Consider the following 14,479-nt stretch of genomic DNA (forward strand, 5'->3'; position numbering starts at 1 on the left):
GCTGCCTTAACAAACATTCTAGCTTACCTCTATGCAAAAAGACAAAAATACAAACACATGTACTCTCAGCTTCTTTATCCCTTAGTCCTGAAACTATGGAATGGATTAACCACAGTGCTTATTGTCCGGTGAATTTTTCAGTGCATTAACAAGGCACTCAAAAATGTTTATATACCAAATCGCAAGGCTTTACCTAACAAAATGCTAGTTAAAGTGAAATATTTCAATACATTTAAATATTTAATAGTTAGCTCGTTAGCTTAATTACGCCCTTTCGGCATAAACTTTAAAAGCTTGTTGTTTGGAGCTCCGCATGTTTTGAATTGCCCTCTTAAGGCAATTTCATGAATACAGGGTATTGGGAGAGTTCGGTGCTGTTCGTTCGCCTGCGTCCTTTGCAGCAGCTAATCAAAATTTTACAGCTCTTGTGCAATTAAAGTCGCAACACTGAGGCAGGACAGGGCCTGCCATTTGTATTCATAGCGCTTATACATACACCTACAGACCATATTATTTGGCACATTATTATGAGTATACCCTTCAAATGTTTACATTTTGTTGACACCTTGCAGAATATTTACAAGGCACGTTCAGAAAAGTAAATATTTCGAATTACATTTTAGTAAGTTTTGGCAGTCGTCAATGTCTTAAACATAAGTTCTGATAAGACCTAATTTACGTGTTTCTTAAGTTTGCCGTCACATTTCAAGTGTGTTTGCCATAGTTCTCAACTGTCTGATCAGTTTTGAACAGGATATGATATGCAGGGTATGTAAACTTCAGCACGTCGATAATTGTTACTTTTTGTTATTATTATTCAGCCTTTCAACATTTCTCGCATGCAAATGAAGCACCTCAGAAAGTGACACAGGAGTTTTTGTTTACTTATGACAAGGCAAAAGCCAAATATAACAAAAAATGTTATATTTTTCTGAATATACTCGATGGGACGATAAATTAGGCACATCTCAAATATAGATTCAGATTATTTCGTAAATATATTTTATGCAAGGATAATATAGAGGGTATACTTTAACTTAAGTTTTATTTATTACCTAATGGTTTGAGTTGACAGGTTACCTTAAATTAAATTAAATTAAACTATTCTATATTAATTTTTAATGAAAAACTGCTCTAAGCTTACTTTAAACTTAAGAAGGTATAATGGTAACATGATAATGATAAGATAATAATATAGGATGTTTTGCATTGCAATGTTTATGTTATTCTTATTTTTAAATATTTAACAGTCCATTCAAAGCCCTCCTTTAAATGCAAACGCCAAGGAGACAAAGAGACACTGAAATCAGAGGGAATCTAATATGGATGTATTATTTTTTAATTAAGTAAGCTGTAAAGCCAATAACTGTCTTCTGCCTTTTGTCTGCTGTTTGGCCTGGTCATGGATTCCAATGCGATCCGTAGCATAGCGCGCGGCGTGCGGCGAGTGGCAAGTTGAGCATGCACGTACATCATGCTGTCAAACGAATGCTAATGCCCTTCGCGGCTGCTTTTGGGACAAAGGGGAGCCGACAGCTGGCAACCGGCACCCGATCTCCTGCAACGTGCTCCCAACTTTCGACAACACGCACGCAGTTTGCATATTTGCGCATCATTTTGGATCTTACAAAAGGGACTGGCCAGGATGCCGTAGGATACCCAAGGATGCCCAGGATACCTTGGCTCTGAGGAAATTGCAGTGCGTGTTTAATTTATGGCACCAAATCGGCGCTCAAACTGAAACTGTAATTAGTTGTGATGAGCAGCAGCCACATTTACATCTTCGTCGATTACTCTTCATTCCGCATGCCGCTTGCCGCATGCCACATGTCACACGCCACACGCCACATGCCACAGGCCACAACCCATATCTGCCTGTCGCTCATCGCATTGGGCACACGGAAATTTGAGGTGTTCATGTCAGCGAGCCATTGTCGCGCAATTAACCAAGCAATTAATCAAGATGCAGGCAACTCGCAGCTTTAAGCAAAATACATTTAATTTTATCGTTACTGAAAATATTTTCCGTGCGCTTTGCCAAGCGGAAAAACGCAAGTCAAGTGTCATATGCTGATTTGGGGGCGGCCTGGGGACTCTGTGTGTGTTTGCCTAAAGTAGAGCTGTTTGTAAAGCTTTCATATGTGTAGATTAATTAAAAATAATTTGCTTGCCTTCGCCTTTGACGGTTATTTACAATTTTTGCCTTTGAAAGTTTTTCCTAAAGTGTTTCATAAATCATGCTCTCCCCCCTTAATCCACCCATTGCGGTTCCGTCTCATTTGGCAGTACCCGAGAATTAATGAAATCACGGATAATTGAAACGGCAAGAAACCACTAGGAATGCTCTTGTCGGTTGTGCCCGACTATAAGATGTTATGTATAAATATTGATATTCAAATGTGTGAATATTTATAGCGCAAGGCAATATCTGTTGAAGAGATATATTTTTCTAACATTGAATTACTTGACAATTTAGGCTGCCTTAGTATTACTGAGACGAGATGTTTATATCCACCAAGAATATACTTATGTCCTCAAGTAGTTGAATTGTTGCGTGCTGCCTATTGAATTCTTGAATTCTCACAACCCGTTTTTTGTAACCCACTTTCATTGGAGGCAGAATAAAAGGAGCAAATTATTCATAAAAAGTTGAAACAGATTGTGAAAATTGGAAGAAAATGGGCATAATGAAGTTTATTGCATTGAGTGCAACATGAAGAAGATATCGTTCTTGCTGTGTCCTCGTTGGCGTTTATGCTAGAACAATGTCACCTCATTAGGTCTTCAATTCTTATATCCGTCTGTTGCCCGCCGCAGGGTCACGAAGCTCTTTGCCAGTAAAATCCATCATACGCCATGCTGTCAGGCCTGAACAAAAGGAAGCTCCTGACAGTTAAAAATCAGAAAAATTGCTGTTGATTTCACTTGAGAGACTTGAAAGTTGGTCAATGGCACAGATGAGCTCAATAACAATACGGATGCAGCCAGAATTTTCGTCAAGAAAAGACTAAAAGATAAAAGAATTCTTGGAAAAGTTGTTGCCAATGAATTTGGCATCCTTTATCGACAGTAAGGAATCACAACCAATACCCCATATACACACATATGGTATGCACAGTCAAGTCTAAAAATCAAAGCATAGCAAATCGAGAAGAACAAGCCAAATACAAGCCAAAAATCCACGCAAATCTAGTGGAAAATTAAAATTTTGCCAATTTATGCGTGCAACAGAGACAGCAAATGGCAGCCAGAGCGTGACAAAGACAGAGAAGAAGATAATGGCTGCAAAAAGGAACCACAACTGGGACTGGGAGCGCACAGCCAGCAAATTTACGACTTTTGAATGCCTCGCTCTGCCACAAAAGGATTTGTACACAGTTCTTTGATTTGGCGTTAAGAACCAACTCTGAATTCCGATGCTTTTAGCCAAATGCGACGACAACAGCAGATGGGACCTTGATGCCGCGTGCTACTGTATCCGCAGTCGCAGTCAACAACCCTTTGTGCTTTTTCCACAGAAGATACCCCAAAAACCATGTAACATTAAATATAAGGCTCTTAATATTTATCTCATTTTACTTATGAGACTTCAGCCCAGCTCATCGATGTTTATGACGGGGTGACAACAAAAGAAGGCGGCCAGATGTAATGTGATACATTGTACTCAGGACTGGTTCGGGAAGTGTTTGCGAGCTGGTTGAATGCGAGCTTACAAGAGAAGTAAATTAATACAAATGATGTGTCTCCCCCTACATAAATCGAGAATTATTCAGCCTACTTTTTAATAAGTAAAGAAAATATTCCTTTAATACGAATACTAGTTGTCTGGCTATGGACGCAGTTTTTATTATTTTGTCAACTTTCGCTGCTATTCCCATTTAGGGTTCCGCCCCAATTCCGACATAATCATGGTCTTATAACGTGTTCACCAGCCGAAAAACTGGAATAGCCAGCTGGTTGCATGCTGCACGTTCCGCTGAGCAGCGCGCATGGGGCACGTGCTCATTCCCAGGCTCAGGCTTTTCGACATCTTTGACAGCCATTAATGCTATTTAATTATGCTTGTTGTGGAACGCTAATGAAATTTTATTCGTTTTGCTGAAAGTTTTCCCGCCACGCAACATTCATAATCGCCAGCGACTTGTCCTTGAAGCAGCCAACTACTCCACCAGAGAGGACGAGGGGTTCTCAGTTCTTGCTGGCTGCCTTTATACCAAGCCGCAGCAACAAATATGAATTATAAGCTGGTACATGAGCACGACAAGTTGACTGGTAGTACTAAACTGTTGCCCATGACAACGGGCACTCAGCATAGGTTAAGTTGTTTTTAAAGAGAAGCAATATACAAAACTCTAGTCGTCTAACAGAGTCATAGTCTGATACACACATATTTATAATACAAACATATAAAGTACCTTTATCTTTATTTGTCATCACGACTTGACTTAAACAATATAAAACTATGTAAGAAATTATGAAGCTGTATTAAAAGGTAAGAGTAAGTTATCGATGATCGGAAACAAACCCGATCTGCGCAGGCACTAGGAGCACCTACAGCTAAAAGTCTACATCAAGTCTCTAGCTCTTATAGGTTCTGAGATCCCTGCGTTCATACATACGGACAGACGGACAGACAGACAGACGGACATGGCTAGATCGACTCGGCTATTGGTGCTGATCAAGAATATATATACTTTATGGCGTCGCAGATTCTTCCTTCTGCCTGTTACATACACTTCGATTTTACACAAATACAATATACCCTTATACCCATTTTTAATGGGCTCAGGGTATAAATATATGCATAAAATATTACCCACTAGCAAGGAATCGCAGACCCTATATAGGTTTTCTATGGTGTTAAATGTTGCCCGCGTCACGAAACGCACCCGACACTCATATTCATACAAATGCAAACACAGACACAATGTACGGCTACACGGTTTCGGAGAACAACAAGTGCGCTCTTATTTTCCTTATTCACGAACAGAAACTTATTGTTATTTGAATAGCTTCAGTGTTATGAAATTTGCAGGATATTAAACTTGCAGAGTATTATTGTTTACAAGTATGTGTACCGAATACTCTTAATATTGTTGGGAATAGTTACGCTGGTTGGAATTGGGTTGACGCTGGCATTTGGGACCTCAACAAATACATAGAAGGAAAGGAATCGGAACTTGGAGAGCTCCACACATGGCTCAAAAATCTATAGATGCCGCTTATTATTCGAGGTCCGAGGATATTAGAGCTAGAATTACAAAATTTGGCATTTGAGCTATCTAAAAAATCACTTTACCTACTTGACGACAATTTAGAACTAGATGCAGGGTATTTCTAGACGGAAATACTTGTGCCTCCACAAAGTAGAAAAATCGGGAATTCCTTGTGCTTGAAATTTGAAGTGTTTGCGCACAGATACAAATTTAAGAAATTAACCTGCATACCAAATGTCATTAATAACTAATGCGAGTATATTAGTTGGGGTAGTCACGTTAGCTATTATGGTCTAACGATCAATAATATGTTTAGTTTATATAGATGTACTCTATGTATAAATTACTGTGTCATTTTTGTTGTTGCAAAACTTGACTTGGGTCTGTGTTGACAGGTTTTTATGAGCGCGGTATAAAAAAAAGTGGAAGCCCTTAACCAGGCTTTAGTGTCGATTTGTAGCCTACGTAAGTGTGTACAGTATTGTTAATGCCTCGCCTACGGCATCGTTGGCCATTTTATGTCAGCCATTGGATCCGACTACATCCGCTCAGATAATAAACGTTTCCTCCACGCCATTCACTAGATGCAGAGGACTCGCAATAAAAACAAGCGAAATTTTACACTTTCTTGTTTTCAGTTCATGTGCCATTTGGCCCCGCTTTACACTTTTGACAACCATCCACGGCAACGAGCCCCCAGCACGCAGACTGCACTCCCTAGGCTGGCATCACAAATGCGCTTGTTATTATTTTGTTGACATATGAGTAAAAATGCGCCGCAGCTTTGCTTGTCATGTCTGGGTAAGCGTGTAATATGAACATGGAAGTGGCGTGCTGCAGTGGAGCCACAGCGGGATGTAAATACGCCAGCCACGAGCTGCACTTGAAGAAGTTGTCGACGAGAAACCAATCAACACACAACAATGGCAGCTGGCAAGTCAGCGGAATCGCGAGTAGCCCCTCCACACTGCTCAATACGGGACACGTTTACAAGCTTTAATACTCACAATTCCCGCTCGAAAAGTGCGCAAGAAGTAACAATGAGGCGGCTAAAAAGCTGGGTTGTGCCGCGCTAGACCGGAACTGGGTTGGGCCAATTTGGGAGAACGCCATTTTCGTGTTCTTGCCAAGAACCGAGCCGAAGTGCAGCATGCGCGTGGCCCAACCGTGTTGCCATTAAAAATTTATTTAAAATGTCGAGAGCAGGCATATGCAATTCTGTAAAGTATATATACATTTTTGTGAAGTTTACTTCTCTGATTGTATATGTGCGTCCAGAGAGTTTTGCAAGAAACGGATGATAAGCTCAGTAGCCCCTTTTTGAGGAAACTACATGCATTATTTGTTGGGCTGCAATATGCATTTCAACCGAACCGGCTTGCACCCAGAATGGAACGGATTAATTGAAGGAAGAACATCCGAATCTTATCTTCAACATATTTTTATAGTTCACACAATTTCAGAAAGTCATGCATATATAAAATCATTCTAAATGAACGAAGCGATTTGTTGCACAGTGTTATCCGTATCTGTTATGTGTTTGTTCTTTATTTGTCCATAAGGTATCTCCAGGTCGAGCACACACAATTTGGGCATTGTTGTTTGTTATAACTCTATTTTTTTCATCCACGTTAGCTGCAGGTCTCCTGTTTACCATTTCTGACTCTGAACATTTGGCGGGCGGTGCATTTGTTCGCCCATGGCATTTTTTTTCAATATTGGGAACAAACGAATTTGAACTGTGTGTTCTTGGGCAAATGTGCGTATCTGACAGACTTTGTTGCATGCCACAATGAAGCAATTGAGCTGCTTAATATCGATTCGAATTGCAAAACGCAATAAAAGCAGCAGCAGCAACAGTCGTGGACTAACCACAAAACAGACACATACCCTTATCATCATAGGCCAGTGTACGTGGCATGTAGAATGTCAGTTGTGGAATGTGGCATTTGCCCGGGCGACTACTATCAGCCAGTTCCTTTTACTCTTCCAGAGGGTATTATGCTAACGGAAGGTACTAAAGTAGACGACTTATTATTACCTATGTATACTTATTTAAATATCGTATATAAAGTATTTATATTTATACTGCTAATAAGTATATATATATATAAGTATTTTATTATTTGATTAATTAATTATTATATATTTTTATATATATTTTACCTTTAAATGGACAAAAAATATTATTTTAGCTTCTATTATGTTTCAAATGGCTTTAAGAGTATTTAAGCTTCGGTATACCAATAACAAGCTTTCGTATATTTAAAATTGGTATTTTTATATTCGACACTTAAATATTTAATATGTTTCCCAAATTCAGCAATTGAAACAGTATTCGCATATGCTTGGAGATATGTGCATATATGCTCATATGTGCCGGGTCCTTGAACCTTTCGGCATTTTTTAGGTCTCCTATTGGGAGTCGGCGAACTTACCGCCAGACACAAGTCAGACTTGTAGAAGGGGTCAACAAAACCGCTGGGTGGACCACCGCAACTAATGTTAAGCAAATGTCTGTGAAAGTTTTGCGAGTGTTTAATTGAAATTTGAAATTGTTTTTGTTATTTTTACTGGAATTGAAATTTAGAACCTACCCTGTGTGCATGGAATAAATGAAAGAAACTGTCAATTAACTTAACGGCTCAACATTTATGGGCCTTCAAGCCAATGTGGCATGAGTCCTCATTGATTGCTCAATTTAAAGCACGTTTACACATTGTTCACAAAATCGATGTCTACCTTAATCTTTGAGCAAGGTAACATGTCAATGAGCTTCGCTTATGATCAATTCAAAAATATTGTAGCATTTTCCCTGTCATTGCTATGGGACTCATGCGGTATAGATCCTAATCTTATCTTAAATTAGTTGCAATTTAAATAATTTTAACAGCCAAAAATACATTTTAATTATTTGGCGTAGACAGTCAGACAAATGGAAAAGACCGACATATTAATTCGACAGCTGATACACTCTGTAAGCGTATATACAAATAAAATGTCCGACGTAGATGCCATAATAAACATTCTAAAATGTTATTATTTGTATATATTTTTCGCAAGAAGAATAATCAAGGCTTCCCTTTCACAACATATTAACATAGATATGCGCTGCGAAATCCAACTCTATGAAATTCCCTTGCTTGAAAAATTCGTTTGAGGAAGTTTGTCTTTTTAACTAAGGAGAAAACTGTCGGATAATAGAGGTTAATCACGGATAACAGCGGTATAAAAAAAAGCCACTCAGCATTCCGGTTGACAGAATTCCGTTTAAGCGAGGTTCAATTGCACAGGTAGTTCGACTATATTCATACATAAGCCGATTTTAAAAGCTTACAACCAAAAGTGGCTCAAGTGCATTCATATGTCTAAGCTCTGGTTAAGTGTAAAAGTGTCTTGGCGAGGCATTTTGTGTTGGTTTTATTGGGAAGGAGCTTAAAACTATAAAAATGGGCAAGGGCTTAGCTGCACATTTATAAAGGTATACAAACACTTCTTACTATCGTCTGCAACAGCAGTAGCAAATGATTTCTGCAGCTCCTTGACACAAATCGACATATTTGCCGAAGTGGCAAAACATATTTGTAGTTTAGCACGTGTACAGGTTAAAGTAAATATGTATGTGAGAGTATGTGACTAGGAGAGAAACTTCACCTGGCTGATGAAGATTTACGGGTTGAAGCTGTTAAGCTGCTGTTCCGCACATGTGCAGCCGCATACAACTGCAACATTGCGAGTATTGGCAAATACGCCGTGAAGTCCCCACCGCACACGCACACATTTATAATAAATATAATTTTACTGCTGGGGCGAATTTCAGTAAGACCTCGTGAGCGAGCACCGCAACCGCGTCAGCGTTCTGCGAATGTAGTGCATGGAGTGCACTAGACTACTTAAAATTATATGTATACACTTCCGAGAATTTGGTACACACACCCAACATAAAGTTTCCATCCTGGCCAAGAGCTCTAGTGAGTGCTCAACACGAGCAAACACTGATGGGTGTACATAAATAAAATGCTTAACATTGCGCAAAGCTTCAAATGAATCCTTCAGCAGAGGTGCAAAAGTATCTTCTGGTACTTCAATTAAAAGCTAACAAACAACCACGAATCCCCCACAAATTAAGGGTCATATTTGCGTTTTTTAAAGTATTTTCGTAAAAAAAAGCGATTTTTCAACAAAATTTATATTCGTTAGAAAAACTGTTCGCCTTTCACAGCATACTATATCTGTATAAATATGCATACATTTATACGCTACTCGTGTTTCGGTTTGCGAAATTTATATAAAATACAACGTGTAATACAAAATAATCACCATAAGCTTTTTTATAAAAAAAACAGAAAAGAAAATGGCAAATGTAAAACTGAAGGTTAGCGCAAGTTGGTGTGCTCCAGTCAAGAGTCCTCGACGAAAAATCGAAAAAATCCAATAAAATATATTTATATATAATATACATATATATATGGGCTATAGTGAGAAACTTCATACACAAATACAGCATTAACGCTATCGCTGGCATTGACTCTGACGCTTACGCTGACTTTGACCATAACGATGCTAATTAACTTTACATTCAGTGTACTCGCGTCATATGCAGATGAATTTGCAACTGCCTCTAAGATGGGCTCAAAAAAGAATTTCAAAGACCGCGACGGGGCTGGGCTCTAGAGACGAACCCGGCCCAATGAGCTAGTCAATGTCCCCGCTAGCCCAATGCGGCATGGCGCCGCGGCGTGTACCCGTCTGACAAAGGCGCCGCAAAGTGGCGCGTGCCTTGTCGCTGCTTGGGTGCTTCCACTACGGCCATGGCTAAGGGTCCTCTGAAGCCCCATAAGCTGATTACAGATTTAATTACATGTGTTCCATTATGCCGCCAGCACCAGACGCGTTCAGTTGGCCACGCGCACGAGCACACACTCACGACTGGGCCTCAGACTCAATCCGCAGTCCATGTCGAATGCAACATAGCTGTTGCATGCGTCAGCCTCTGGTTCGCTCGAGGGGGCTCTTCTGCAACACGATTGCGCATCCGTCTGCGCTGGGCATTAAATGGTTAATGTTCTAGGCAGACAGGCGTTCATACCCAAGCTCCAATCACGGGTACGCATCGACAAGCCGGTAAGTTTTTAAATGCAAAAAAATGCAGCTAAATGGGTTAGCCTATTTCTTGTTTTTATTATGTACTAAAAACAATTGCGAGTTTGTTTTTCAATGGGCAAATGAGAAAACAAACTTACCCAAAACCTGACTTTAAATACTCTTGCAGTGTTATTTTCTAGGGTTAAGATATGCTGGTAGCTTGATTTGAATTCAATTAATTTTATAATAATATTTATATTTATTAGTATAATTTTAAGATTTAAAATATGATATTTCTCACTGATGGCTCCCCTCTTTTTTATTACCTTAAAGGTTTTCCATTTTGTGATCTCTCTGCTGGTACTCAGGCATTGCCGATAGAAAGAGAGAGAGAGAGAGAAAGAGAGAGAGAGAGAGAGAGAGAGAGAGAGAGAGAGAGATAGTGAGAGAGAGAGGCAATAAGCAAGACCTTGCACAATCTGTATGAAGGGGCGTGGGTTAGTTACTTTGTGCATGAGGTCAGTTAATGTTAATGTGATTAGCGTTCAAATTAAAATGCTTTGGTGCTTAGAGAGTGCCATGTGTAAGAATGGGCTTGCCACTAATGCCCCAAAGGGCTGCCAACAACAACAACAACAATATCAATTTAAAGTAATGGTCCTGGTGAAGGTCGACAGAGATAGAAGGAGAAGTGAGTAATGGTCGAAGACGGGGGGTGAGACCGGCTTGGATGGGACCTGGGACCGATTCCAGTTCAGTAATTGAAACGGGCAAACGGAATGTGGCTCAATGGGTGCCTCAGTCTGCGCCGCGCTGGGTCGCAGGGTCAGCGGCTTATTGGTTTACTTCTTGGCGTACAACGTGTCGGTGGGCTGGGCTGTCTGCTGTGAGGGCAGCCAAAGGTGTTGGCCGGTAATTAATTTGCCGGGCAGACCGATGCACAAAAGTCAAATGCCCATTAATTAAAAATGGATTTAGCGTAACCTAAGCTGTCATATCGTACATATACAGTGTTCAATGACCTCCTCTGTGTGTGTGTGTGTGTTATTTTGTGCGACAGCCTTGTTACAATATAATTTACGGAAAATCACAGTATGCACATCTTCATCTATCAGCTGTAGCTGGTCTTGCCATGCAAATGCATTTTCCCATTTTCCATTTCCAGGGCTGACAAGTGATTAAAATTCCAACTTTGCGCCCATTAAAAATAATTTGCATTTTTTCCACTTAATTGAGTCTTGACCGTTGCCAATGAACTGTGAACCGTGATTCTTTTAGATACAATCGGCATACTTCAACTTTTGAAAGAATTAATACCCGAAAAATAAAATAAATTTATGAGTATAACGATAATGTAAATACCATTACGCGTTATATAAAGTTCTTCTATTAATTAAGCACAACTTATATTAAAGCTGTCCGAATGAGCATGGGTATAATATCTTGTACCAAAATTTCTTATTTTCCTTCAGGTGTAAATTTATATAACATATATTTATTATATACCAAATGCCGTTGATAATGACTTCTTTAATGCGTTGCACATATACCCTTTCAAAAAATACCATGAATTGAGGCACTTTAAACCGCTCAAGGATCCGCAAAAAACTTCTACAATGGGCTGGAAAATCGTAAAAAGGCTGCCAGTAAGCAAAAGGGCCAGAGTGAGCCACAAGACGCAAAGGCAGACAAATGAGCTAAATGAGCATCAGCGCTGGCGACACATGGCTACATAGCAGACCCAGGCAGGCCATTTCTATAGCTCTGCCACACAATAACCCAAACCCAAACCCAAACCCAAGCCCCACTCAGCCCCAGTCCGAATTCCATGCCAAGCCCATGAACGACTTCGACTCCGTCTGCGAATGTTGTTTGGGCGCCATGCAAAATTATCATAAAATGGCGTCTTAAAATATTTAAGTTTATTTTTGTTGCTTCTCGCCGTTGCATATCCCTTGTTGTTGTTGTTTCAGTTGTTGCTGCTGGTTTTTGCTGCGCTGTTTAAACATTGATAAGCCGCTGCCATCTGCAAATGGCTGCTGAAAGCAGGAGCTCTCCTCAAGTGGCCCTTAGGGTATGCTGCTGGACACTGTTTTATTTCACATTTTATGTACGTAAGTTCAGACATTAATTTCACGAACGAGTGTGTACCTCAAATACTTTGTCTCACTCGCCTTACATTTATTTCTCCGCCAAACATTTCCGTTTGAAACAAAGTTAAGCATGCTATATATTATATTCATAAGCGCTGCGGTTGACATATTTATTTAGACGGTTCGAACTAAGGTCGGGTTTTAGGGTTCGGTTCGTGCACCTGGTTTTTCAGATTCAGGCCAGTATTTGGTTAGAAAGTATGAAAATTGTTGCTTAACTGAGACAATTCAAAAATGTAATTAATAGCTTACTTATATTTTTTGCTTCGAGCTTAAATGCAGCTGTTTCTTGATACAAGGAATATCGAGCCTAAGTCGGCTTTGCTTAAAACCGGCTGGAAGCCTTATTAACTTATACTTTAGTTTAAGCCCAAATATATTTGATATTATAAATAGATACATTGGAATAGCAAGAACAGCGTTGTGTTGTGAGTTAAATAGCGTACAAGTGATATAGAGTATTTAGTATTCGTCAGACCACAGATAATTGTACATTTTTTTGTTTACTTTTGCTTTCTTGTTGTTGTTGGTCTCTCAATTTTTCTCGATGTCTTTGTTATTTGCAGAGACAATGCGATTTGTGAGTGAGTTCGCTTGTGTTGGTGCGGGGGCGCTGGGGGCTGGCATCACTAAACTGACAACATTATTTTTAGCTGAGAAGCGAAACTTGTAAGTCGCTCAGCAAACAAAATCCACGCAGCTGACGTTAGCCGGAAGTGACTTGGAAATTATGTAACGCAGGTAAAATATTGTATGTAAGCGTAGGTATACACACAAACTTACATACCTTGGCACCATCATCAAGAATAACTCAAACAACAACTTCGAGCGACTACAGAATGTAAAAAAGCAACAACAACACACGGAAATTGAAATGCACTTTGCAAAGTTGGTAGCCTGTGCGGCATGGGTAAACATTTTGGGAAATCACATGGTAAACGCGTTGGCAGTGCATTGCACTAATCACATCAGCAAACGCAGCTCAAAACGATTTACAACCAACTCCCGATCATCCTCGCCGTCTTGCCATGCTCTGCTCGCTTGGCAATCCAATTTCCTAAGCACTGCTCGCTCAGTCAACAATCAGAACTTTACTATGGAGCCCGAAGGAATTGTCCCACCTCCCAAGTGAAGCCCAGCATCAGGTGTGGAAGCAATAATTATGAGTGCGGGCTCATAGAATCATGACAGACGCATACTCGACGTGAAGTCTAGTATTAAAGCTCAGATAAAATGCAACAACCGCCAAGCTAAAGCCCAGGATTTTACGAAATTTTCAATTAATGAATCTTTCATACATAAATACTCGGGCATGTGTAGTAGTTAAATTCAAAATATCTTGTTTAATTAGTTACACAGTTACAAAACATAAATTTAGTTTAAAAAAGTTAGTTTAATTAGTTTCACAGTCACAAAATGTCGTTGATGTTCACTCTATACTCTATATAAAATTGCAAAATTCAAATAAAATAAAACTAACTTTTAGAAGTATAAGTATATTAAATTAGAGCTGGTATTTGTCCATCTAGTTCCACAATACATATGTGGAAATGGACTGAATGAATGCACTTATACTTAGCAATAGGGTTAAGAATGGTATTTTGTTCTCTGTTGGTTTTGTTATTAGATAGAGCTTGGCGATGCCCAGGTTGTGTAATTTAGCTTGAAATGTGGTTATGTCTGTTTGACATGGCCAATATAAAATATGTGAATAAAACTGCGTTCATTCCCAAAAGGCACTAGAAATCGTAATTCCATTCCCAGCGGAGCATTGTGTGTACCTCCGCGTGACAACCATTGTCTGCTCTGCCCTCTCTATGTGTGCAGGAATAACTTTGCGCTTGTAATTAAATCCGCATGGCTATGGAGCTTGCTAGGCGCTCAACAATGCGTGGGAGAATCTGTAGGCTGAGAGTCTGTGTGTGGATTGAGCTTCAAGTGCGGGCAGGTTAGGTAAGAAAGGGGACAGTGGCTGGCTGCAGTTGACACGTGCTCGCCTTCAATTTGCGGCACGTGCTGCCAATG

At 39.8% G+C, this 14,479-nt stretch overlaps 1 long non-coding RNA gene across 1 annotated transcript; it reads left to right on the forward strand.

Moving 5' to 3' along the window:
- The first annotated feature begins 4,409 nt into the window (after positions 1 to 4,409).
- On the forward strand, positions 4,410 to 6,735 carry LOC116652074 (uncharacterized). The gene is made up of 3 exons (XR_004305071.2): positions 4,410 to 4,492; positions 5,855 to 6,436; positions 6,495 to 6,735. It is a non-coding gene; the product is annotated as an uncharacterized lncRNA (long non-coding RNA).
- Positions 6,736 to 14,479: the final 7,744 nt, after the last annotated feature.

Source organism: Drosophila virilis, chromosome X (assembly GCF_030788295.1).
Source record: "Drosophila virilis strain 15010-1051.87 chromosome X, Dvir_AGI_RSII-ME, whole genome shotgun sequence".
NCBI lineage: Eukaryota > Metazoa > Arthropoda > Insecta > Diptera > Drosophilidae > Drosophila > Drosophila virilis.